Raw genomic sequence first — 11,645 nt, 5'->3', positions numbered from 1 at the left:
GCCCCCTGTATCCATAGCTATCTACAGTCACAGAGTCAACCAACCACTGATGGGAAATATTTGGAAAAAAGAAAATGACTTCTCGTTGAACATGTCTAGACATTTTCCTGGTCATTATTCCCTTAGTAAGATAGTGCAATGGCTATTTACGTAGCATTTGCCTTCTATGAGGTCTTAAAAGTAGTCTAGAGATGATTGAGTGTGTACAGGAGGATGTGCATAGAGTGTATCAACTACTATGCTATTTTGTACAAGAGACTTGCACACCCATGGATTAGGACATCCATGGTGAGTCCTGGAACCAATCTCCAACAGATACTGAGCACAACTGTATGTTATAGGGATTGAATCAGAAATCATTTAACACAGGACTTCTCCCATAGTCTGTGCTCAGTGGATTCAGTTGATCATTCTTCTGCTCATTGTTATTCTGCCTGATTCTTCATTGGCCTGAAACCTTTGTTTCCCCATCTGTAGAGAAGAGGCAACAAGGTCTCCACCCTTAAGAAGGCTAAAAATAAAAATAGATCAGGGAGGCTAATAGACTGAATCTGTGGAAGCCACCTGATATGTGGCCACTGATTTAATACATCATATGTCACATCTACGGATTTGTCACTTGTTGAGCCTTGGAAAAATGTAATGGCCTGGATTTCTTCAATGAAAAGTGGGTGACAGAAGATCAAGATCAATAGAACTTACATTGTGGGCTCTGGAGTCAGCAGAGCTGGGCTGGAGTGCCAAATCCTCTCCTTACCAGCTTTGAGACCTTGGATGGGTTACTCGGCCTTTCTGTGCCTGGCTTTTTCATCTATAAAAGGAGAATAATATAGTATCTATTACGAAAATGCCAGGGGTATTATCCAGACCAGAGGAGGGCCGCGGAGTCTGAAATGTTCCTTTTGGCCTCTTGTTATATCCCTACACCTATGAGCACATCTGGCCTCTTGTAAGGGTGCTCAGTGAGCGTTTGCAGGTTGACTCACGAAAAATGAGACAGGAGAACATCAGTGCTGATTTCTGAAATGAGTCATGGCCCAAAGGGTCCTCATGATTTCACTTTGGTATTGTTGGTTAAGCAGGCGTTACCCTCAAATATTAATATTTTTTCTTAATGCAATTCTCTTCAAGTCTTTTAAAATCAGAAGTATTGTTCTAAAAAATGATTTTCTGTAGGTGCAAAAATGTCTCATGCTTTCAAAGCTCTAGCCAGTTACCCTGCATCTCACACCTGCAGCCAGCCACTGCCAGGAAAGGATCTTCCCCAAAACCCAGGTGACGAATGGTCATACTGTGGACAAATCAGTAGTGGGAAGATGTCTTGTTTCTAATAATTATCCTAAATCAGCTATTCATTCTGGCTAGAGACTCACTATCCTGGTTTGAACAAACGTTGCAGGATTCTTGCTTACGAACCTGGTAAAGAGGCTAGCTCTGAATTGGTGTCCACATCGGACTTAGCCCTTGGAAACAAAATTTCCAAATCATTCAATAATTAAAAACAAATGCAATAGATGGTGACGGTGACACACGCCTGTAATCCCAGAGACTCAGGAGACTGAGGCAGGAGGATCTCAAGTTCAAAGTCAGCCTCAGCAATTAGCAAGGCCCTAAGCAACTTAATGAGACCCTGTCTCAAAATTAAAAAAAAAAAAAAAAAAGGACTGGGGATGTGGCTCAGGTGTTAAACGCCCCTGGGTTCAATCCCTGGTACCAAAAAGAAAAAAGAACTGCAAAAACGATGATGATAAAGGTTAATATCAATTGAACTTGTGCTGGGCATGGTGGTGCGCACCCATATTCTCAGCTATTTGGGAAGCTAAGGCAGGAAGATCACAAGTTCGAAGCCAGCCTGGGCAACTTAGGGAGACTCTTGATCAAAATAAAAACATAAAAAGGGCTGGATGTATAACTTAGTGGCAGAGAACCAGGGTTCAATTCCTAGTACTGCAAGAAAAAAAAAATTATCAATGGAGCAGAGACTATGGGAAAGGCTAAGTGCTTTACAAATATTATTTTATTCAATCCTCATAACATGTATATGACTAGAAACAGGGCTGCCCTCTCCCTAAGATTTATTAACCAAGTACATACTCTTTGTCTAGCCCTATGTCATCAGGGAACCAATATGCATGAGCCCTTGGGGATAGAACATTCTCTACTCCACAGACTGCAAGAGGGATCTTTCTGAAATTTACATCTGAGCCTGTTTCTCAGGCTCAAAGCACATCTCTCCCCTCCAACAGATCTCCACTTTCCCTTCTTGTCTCAGCCTAAATGCCAACTCCCCTAGGAAGTGTGCCCATCCCCAGGCCTGAACGAGGCTGCCTCCCAGGTGTTTCTGTAGCCTTTGGGCTGACGGAGATCCTTGCAGCGATTACTCAGAACTGAAATGTTCTGCGCACTTCTGTGCCTCCCTCACACCACGGTGAGCAAAGACTGTGTCTCATTGACTACGTTCCCAGGGCCTGGCACTGTGCCTGGAACAAAGGAGTCATTGATGTAGTCAGGATGCTTTGTGCTGTGAGTACAGTCATAGAAAATCCCAGCTCAGATTCAAACCGGCTCACACAATGAGGGAAGGCACGATTTCAAAAAGTCAGAAAAAGGTCCAGATCTACCACGCAGTAGGATCAGTGGCTCCAGGATGTCACCAGGGGTTTGGATTCTGACCTTTTGCTCTGTCAGCTGCACCCTAAAGTTGGTTCCCCTGTGGTCACAGCATGACCCTCAGTGCTACACACCTGATTACTTCATTGTGCTCATCTAGAAGGAAGAGAGATAAAGCTCTCTCCCCAGGAACACCTATGTAATCTGGTTGGGTCGATTATGTTGCCCCCATCCCACAGCTTTAGCTGGATGACTGCCATCCTTGGATTGTTCTGGACAAATGGGGATGTCTATCTGGAATAGGAAAGGGGTGGGGAAAAACCTAGGTTCAATGAAGGAGGAGGAAAGAGGGTGCTCTCTGGTGATAAGGCAACCAGAGAACCTTTCACATAGGGGCTGAAGAACTGTTCAGTGAAGGAACAATAAAACTGAGCTCAGCTGGTGCTCCTAGAATTATGCCATGGCGAAGTCCCTCAAAAGTGGGAGGGGCTGAGGCCGGTGTCCCTGGCACCGGCACATCCTGTACTTGAGAACCTGTCATTGATTTAGGCAAAACAGGGTCATGACTTCTCATTAGTCCTCTGGTTCAGAAAGAATAATGACAAACTTCTCCAGCCAAATGAGAGTGTCCCTAGAGCTTTGCAGACAACACTGGATCTCGGACTCAGATCACTTCTTTGACTCTAGGGTGGTGCTTAACAGACCTGCTGCTCTCGGTTTGGAACTCAATCCCATCAGTGTTCATTATTTTTCAAGAATCAGAAGTATCTGCGTGGAAACCATGAAGGGATTGGCAGCTCCTCTTCCAAATCCGTACCCTCCAACTACCCAGCCTCCTTCTCCGGGAGGTGTTGAGGGCAGATGGAAATGGGGCCTTCCAGAACTGCCCAGTCCGAAACACCAGCTCCACTACTGACTTGAAATGGGTTCAAGAGAACAAGACTCACTCTGTGGGTCTTCTTTTCCTTTCCTCTGAAGTAGGATGTTCCTAAGTTGGGCACTGTCTTCCCTACCTCAAAGAAGGGGTTTCCCCAAACTCCTCATCCCCCTTGGAGACGGAGAACATGGGTTTGGAGAAATTAAGCACTTACAGAGAAGAGAGGGAGAAATGAGAGTCACATTAGTGATAAACATAGGAAAGATCTCATGAATACATATGAAAATTATCTTTGTAAAACAGAGATACAAAATGTCAATGACACTTAGCATGCCTTAAGACACTACTCAGTATGATCCCGTTAATTTCTATTTACCACCCCTCACTTGTAAGAACATCTTCAAGATTGTCTTCTCCTTAAGTTTTCAGGAAAATGCTGAAAATTCAGACAGCAAAGAGGCAGGATAAGACGTGCTTGCTGTTTGGCTTGTCCTACATTCAGGTCTCCTCCCACATGCTCATTGTCTTTCTGTTGGTTTTTGTGGGCATTGTTTTCTCCTGTTCCCTGGAGACCCAGACTCAAGACACATCAAAGAACAAACCCCATGCACCATCTGTCTGCACCAGGTTGGCTGCTCCCCTGGGCTCCCAGCCTCAGGGAAACACCATCATTTACCCAGTTACCCAGGAGAAAACTGGCCTTGGCCCTGACTCCTGCCTCACCCTAGCTCCTCACCTCCAATAGGTCCCCAGTTCCCATTATCTGCTCCGTAAGTCCATCAGCCTCTGTTTTCACTCACTTCTGGGCTGTAGCTTCATTGTTGATCAAGACCACTCCAACCACTTCCTGTTTGGTTTTCTCTGGTCTAATCAGACAGGCAGGCCAGAGGAAGCAAATCTGACTCCATCATTCCCTGTCTCATAACATCTCAAGACCTTCCATCAACCTTTCCCCCAAAGGTCCTGCCAATCTAGATGCCAAGTCAAACAAACCTGTGACCCGCCCCCCCCCATTATTCTTCAGATTCTATCTATTCTCCTGGCCTTTCCACATATCCTGCTGCAATTGAAAACACTTTCCTCCACCTCCAACCTAGCTAGTTCCTCTTTGCCTTTAAATAACTCACATTTAACCACTCTGTGCCTCAGGGTTTCTTCTTCCATAAAATGAGAATAATAACAGTACCTGCCTTACAGAAATAAATGAGTTAATCTATATAACACATGAAGAACTGCGCCTGGCCGTTTAATAGTTGTTAGCTATTATCCTTTCCAGGTAGTCTTAGCCTTGAACCACACTCTCTCTAGTTCTGAGCTTCTGTATTATACCATTATTCTCTCATCATGACCCCGAATCAACAACTCAAATTGAATCGCTGGAATTTGCATTGCTTGAGAGCATACACATGTAACTATCTCTGTAGGGTAAGAAGCATGGAAGGGACCTAGTGAATTTGAGTTGAATGAATAAATGTTCAGGCCAAGACACCCTTTTACCATTATCTGAACATCATCTGTGTTAGTCACCTTTTCATTACTGTGACCAAAATACCTGAAAAGAACAATTTAGATGAGGAAAAATGTATTTTTGGCTCACGATTTCAGAGGTTCAGTCCATGGTTGGTTATCTCCATTGCTCTGGGCTTGAGGTGAGGCAGAACATCATGGCAGAAGAACATGGTGGAGGAAAGCTAATCAGCTCACAGTAGCCAGGAAGCAGAAAGGGACAGGAGTAAGGGGACAAGATACAATCCCCAAGGACACACCCCCACAGACCATGCCCCTTCATCCATGCCCCACCTGTCTACAGTTACCACCCAGTACAATAGTCCTTTCAAATTATTAATCCATTAAGTGGATTAATCCACTGATTAGTTTACAACTCTCACAATCTAATTATTTCACCTCTGAGCCTTCCTGTATTGTCTCACATTATGAGCTTTCAGGGGACACTTCGTAGTCAAACCATGGCATCATTCCAGATAAATTATGGAAACATTCTAGAGCTTCTGACAAAATACCCCCAATATGTCTGGGCTTGCTTCTGCCATGGCTCCCACAATCCAGAGACAATCCAGGCAACTCACTGGGTTAGTGGCATGACAGGCAGAGTTACTTTCTCCTTCATTTAAAGAGGGAGAAAAAATCATGAAGAGGAAAATTACTTAGTCATCACTGTCAACCTTGGCAAATAAACATTGCTATTACCTACTCCAGAACTCAAGCAGCAACACATAATTAGGCACAGGTTCAATCAGCAGCGAGATGCAGGTTAGGTGAGAGTGTGAGTGGCTCATTTGCCCTGCAGAAGAGGAGGGGATGTGGATTTTCATGCAAACACGGTCTCAAAGATTCCCAATTAAATGAGCACTTTAGTATTTTTCAGGCCCAACCAAGGTAAAATGCCTTTTCCTGGAAAAAAGAGTAGGGAAGTTGTAGAGATATGTTTCTGAGGGATGGTTGCAAATTTATTAGGATTTTATTTGTTTTCTGATTATAAAAGTAATATGTGTACATGGTGAACACCTTGGAAAATATAGAAAACAATAAAGAAGAAAATAAATGTCTATAATAATCTTACAGATATAATGCTATCATCCACTTGATTCACTCTATATCTATATTCAGTAACTCAGTATATGTTCTCATCCAGTCCCATGGATTTAAATGCTGTCTTTATACTCATGATTCTTAAATTAATATCTCTAGCCCTATCCTCTTCACCAAGCTCCAGACTAGATGTCAAAGAGAGCCTTGTGGATATTTAATGGCATCAGTAAATCTCTTGCTTTCTACCCTTTCCTCCTCTGATCGTCTTGATATTAGTAAATGCCACCATATCCACTCAGTTGTCTGAGCCAAAAACTAGAAGCCATACCCTTAACCTCCATGTACCTAAATCCATGAGCATCTTCATTCTTCTTCCAAAGATGTCATAGCTTCACATCCTCCTCTCTACTGCCATCACCCAAAGTGCAAGAGGCCAATATTTGTTGCTCAGAATATTGTATGACCAGTCCCCTCCCCATTTCTTTTCTTTCTCTATTCTTTATACAGCAGCCAGGATGATATCCAGTTCTTTTCTTAAGTCTGATCCCAAAAGTAGGCTTGCAAAAATGTAAATTACCTAGGGTTCTTGGTTGTACATATATCCAAGTTGATATACAGAAATCACCTTCCAATATCGACTGCCCCGACAGTGTCTGAGTGTCTGGATTTTAAGATAGCACTCCCAATTGTACCATGCACTTGGCCAAGAGTGAGCTTGGATCTTTTTGTAAGTTTGTATTTTTATCTCTCTTACTGACTGAAGCCATAATTACTCCTTTGATCACTTCATATTTACATAGCAGTTATGAATTTCCAATCTATGGTGCAAGTGAATAAAAAAATGTAACCTTCAAAATGTTTTTTTTTCTCTCTTGTAATTGAACTTATAGCCTCTGCATTATCTAATGGCAGATAACTCAATCTGCTTAATTCTAGGTAAACTCAGTTACTTTCCCCTGTCCTTTTAAGTTTAAATTCAGTCAATCGGGGATTTCTTCAACTCTTTCTTAGGTTCAGGACCTGAGATTTGTCTATATTGACAGAGGTGACAGGGCTTGGAATGGCTTTAAGGAACCAAACCTCAGGCAGAAAAGGAAAGGGGGCTGGTCTACAGCTGTCCTCTATTCTAGCTATGACCGAAGAACTGGGCTCCATGGGGCCTTTGGTCAATCCCACTTTTATCAGCTAACATATCCTCTGACTTACCATCAACTCTAGGTGTCCATTGGTCCAAGTGGTTCATGTCCCCCCTTCTTGCAGTTACATGAAACTCACTCAGGCTGGGGTCATGCAAGACTGGAAGAGCTGTTTGGACCCTCTGTGTATCTCACCATTTTCTTTCTACCTCTAGTGCACTGTATTAGTCAGGGTTCTCTAGAGGAACAGAATCAACAGAAAGTATGATTATAAAAGGGGATTTATTAGATTGGCTTACACGACCAGAAGCCGTCTGCAGCTGGATAGTTGGAAGAACCAGCAGCTGCATAGTCCAAGATGCAGAAACCCCAGAACAAGAAAGATCAACAGCGCTACCCTAGTCCGAGACCAAGGCTTCTGAAAACTACCTGGAGAATCACTGGCAGAGTCTGCTTTGGAAGAGTGAAGAAGTAAGTGTCTGGTATCATCACACAATCGAAGAAACAATCAAGAACCCATTCAAGAAGAGCCAAGCTTGCATCTGCCTCTGTTTCCTTATTCTTCCAGCTTTCATTCCATCCTATCGGGTGGTGCTACCCATGCTTAGGGAGGGGCTTCACTTCAGTCCACTATCCCACATGCCAATCATCCCTAGGCACACCCTCAAAGACACACCCAGAAGCCTCTTAATCATCGGCATCTCTTAATCCGATCAAGTTGGCGATGCCACTTAACCGTTACATGCGCTATGCTTCTCTTGGGCCACCCTTGGGAAGCCTGACACAGGTTTCTTCATCAGTGCTCTATAGTCTCCTGGCCTGAGATAAAACTCAGTGAGAAGGAGAGATTAGGGTGGTGGACAGGGAGATAAACTGCTTCCCAGAGCCCTCGTTAGGTAGAGTTGCTGCTCAACTGCACTGACTGATAGCAGACGTCTCCAGCTGTCCGCTCCTCCTAGATGCACACAGCCTCCGTGCAGGGGCCACACCTTCCCCTAGGTGAGGTAGGGTACAGAGGTCCAGCCTGTTTTTGCTCTGGAAGCTCCTACTGCCCACGGCTTAGTCAGGCCCACATCACAGTTCAGCTTCTCCCTCTACCCAACCCCACTTTCTTCCCCTTCCTTAATGAGGCATTAAGTGCTAATCAGTATTTTGCACTTAAACCTGGTCTCAGAGTGTCACTTACAGGGAACCTGACCTACAGGGTTTGGAAAGTTAAACTGTGTTCGGGGGCCCTTCTCAGGAATATTCACTGCAACACTCAAGCCTCTCCTTGGACCCCTTCCCTCAGCTCAGCCCTTGGAATCTCTGCAGACTCTACACAAGTGGATCATTAGCTTTTATACACCATCATTGAGGTACCCCAATCTTTTGGCACAAAAAAATCAAGCTTTTGAAACTCAAAAAACTTTTTCTATCCATCTGTTTTCTTTGCCAGGACTTTGAAAAGGCTTTTTTGAAATTCAGATGGAGAATTGATGCCTTTGTTCTCTTTGTTTGACTGTGGCCCTCCTTCCTTGAGACAATGAACTCGAATCAGCTTAGCAGCTGCTGGAAGTAAGTAGAAGCTTCTCTTGATACACAGTGTGGAGGTGCGTGTGTAGAGCACGGGAGGTACTTGTGTTATGGTCTTATCCTAGCTTATTTGCCGAATACCTGTTGCCAATAAAAAAAGCACTCACCTGAATGAGACAGAGTAGCATTCAAAAGAATAGGGTTCTGCTGTATCTCAGAAAATATATTACTCAGATGATGAAGGTTCTGGACATGGTGATGCATGTCCATAATCCCAGCGACTCGGGAGGCTGAGGCAGGAGAATCCCAAGTTCGAGGCCAGCCTCGGCAACTTTGTGAGACCCTGTCTAAAAATTAAAAATTAAAAAGGGTGGGGATGTGGCTAAGCGGTTAAGTGGCCCTGGGTTCATTTCCTGGTACTGAAACAAAAAACGAACAGAACAGATGATGAAGGCAATATTGGGAGTCTCAGAAACAGACGTGGGCAGTCCTATTGGAAAGTTCTTCCCTGTTGTGTAAACCAATGTGTACAAAATGTTTGTGGCATCCTGTTACAGCGGTATCAATGAACCACACTTCACTAGTTCTTTCACTTGCATCTGAGCTGGTCCTGTGACATGCCTTAGTTCATAGACTGCAGAGGAAGTGATGTTGTGGCAGCTCTTGGCACGGCCTTTAGACTGAGCAGCTTCTACTTTAATGCTCTTAGGAGACCTGGTCTCCATGTTAGGAACGTGGCAGCGCAGCTGGCAGAGTCTTCAGAGAAAAGTCAGAGAGAGGTGTTAAGATCATACGGAAAGCAAGAAGAACCAGCTGTGCCAGGTGTCCCAGCATGTCAACGGAGCCCAGTCCCACTGACAAGACAACTAAACACGGCAGGATGGGTGACCACCACAAAGACCAGCAAAAACCATCAGCTAAGCCCAGCCAATTTTACAGACTTGTGAGAAAGAATACACCATTTTCTCTATTAAGCAACTAAATTTTGTGGTTTGTTATGTGGCTTTAGATGACCTAGAGGAGATTGGAGCCTCCAGACTGCTGGTCGCAGGACAGGCCCTCCCAGTCATGGATGGATTCCCCGGAGGCCTGGCGTAATGGCATTACCCAGGCAACCCCCGACTCCCTCCGTGTCACTGCAGGTTCACCTCAGAACTCCCGCCTTTCCCTGACCCGTCATCTGCTTCCCAGTTGACTTAAGAGAAAGAAGGCACTAGGAAAACACTTCAATTTTTTTTTTCTTTTAGGATTTTTAAAAGTATAACTTATAGTAAATGACCAGATCTTACAGTTCTGTGAATTTGGACAAAACGCATGCACTCTTGTGACTCATACCCTTGATGAAATATGAACACTTCATCACTCCAGAAGGTTCTCATGCTCTTATCAGCCCTGACACTGACAGTAACCACTGCAAGGAGTATCTTCTTTAGGGATTAGTTTTTGACCATCCTTGAACTTCACATAAATGGCATCTTTTGTGTCTGGCTTCTTTCGCTGTCGTAATGCCTGTGAAATTTATTTGTGTCACCTCGTGCATTGATAGGCATGTTTTATTAGCTGACTTGTATCCCATCATATGGATGTGTAATTCTCCAATCAATGGATCTCTAAAGTTATTTCCAGTTTTTGGCGATCAAGAAAAAATACAAATATAACAGTAAGGATGTAAGTTGGTATTCAATATCATTAGTCATCATAGAAATGCAGATTAAAGTCCTAATGACATACCACTTCACATCATTTAGCTTAGCTAAAATTAAAAAGCCTGAAATGTTGGGGATGTGGAAGTGGGATTCCTGTACAGTGATGGGGGAATCGTAAAGCAGTGCAATCACCTCGAAAAGTTGTTTAGCAGTTTTATATAAAGTTAGATATAATCCTACCTAGTGACCCAGACATTCCATTCTCAATTACTTACACAAGAGAAATTAAAACACAAGCCCCAGATGATTTTTCTTATAAATTAATAAATTGATTTTTTGGAGTTACACATATTTTTTTGAGGTTGGTGTTGATAAAAATCAAATTTTTGAGACTGTAGAGCCAAGAAGCAGATATCAGGCAGTAATAGTCATATGAAACCAAGGAAGCCATCTCCTGGGGTCCTGGGAGCAGCACCTCCACTCGACAGCACCATTTGTGTGCCGTAAAGTGATCGATAATGGAAGACAGCATCATGGCAAACAGCAACATTTAAAGGCAATGAAAGAGTTAAGAGTAGGAAGAGAAAGATTAGTATTAGGGCAATCAGACAGAAAGGACCTAAAAGAGGGGACTTAGGAGTGTAAGATGGAGTAAAGAGGTAAATTCAAAAATCCTGGACAAGCCAATGGATTTGCCCACAGAAAATCAGCCGTTATAGAGAAGTGACGGAAGAAAGAACCAGAGTGCTCTGTGCTGAGGAGCAAAAGGAAGAAAGGAAACAGAATCTGAGATCCTGGATGATTCCTCAGAGATGGAGAAGACAGGAAAGGAGAAAGGTTTTCATGAGGAAATGGATCATGTTGATAGATTGAGGGGAAGGAAAATGTTAAGGAAGTAGAGGTTGAAGACAGAAGCAAGAGTTGGATGGATTTAGAATTAACAAGAAGAAGAAGACAAAATCCTGAATATGCTACAAGAAAGAAAACGGAATGTTCTGCTTTGGTTTCCCAAGCGTCTGGGACCCCAGGTATGCATGACCATGCTTAGCCACACTTTAATTTTGGTATTTGTATTTAAGATAGTCAAATAGATGCACACCTGAAGTCTCAGTTACTTGAGAGGCCAAGGCAAGAGAATTGCAAGTCTGAGGCCAGCATGAGCAATTTAGTGAGACTTTTTTCAAAATAAAATAATAAAAAGTGTTGGGGAATAGAAAAGAAAAAAAAAAGAAAGAAAATGGAATGATCTTGAACTGAGGCAGAAGGAGTAGCCTTGGTGGAAAGAAAAGCCATTTCTTTTTTTGTGGTGGG

The sequence above is a fragment of the Sciurus carolinensis genome, chromosome 14 (assembly GCF_902686445.1).
Source record: "Sciurus carolinensis chromosome 14, mSciCar1.2, whole genome shotgun sequence".
Taxonomy (NCBI): domain Eukaryota; kingdom Metazoa; phylum Chordata; class Mammalia; order Rodentia; family Sciuridae; genus Sciurus; species Sciurus carolinensis.
This window is presented reverse-complemented; position numbering follows the sequence as displayed.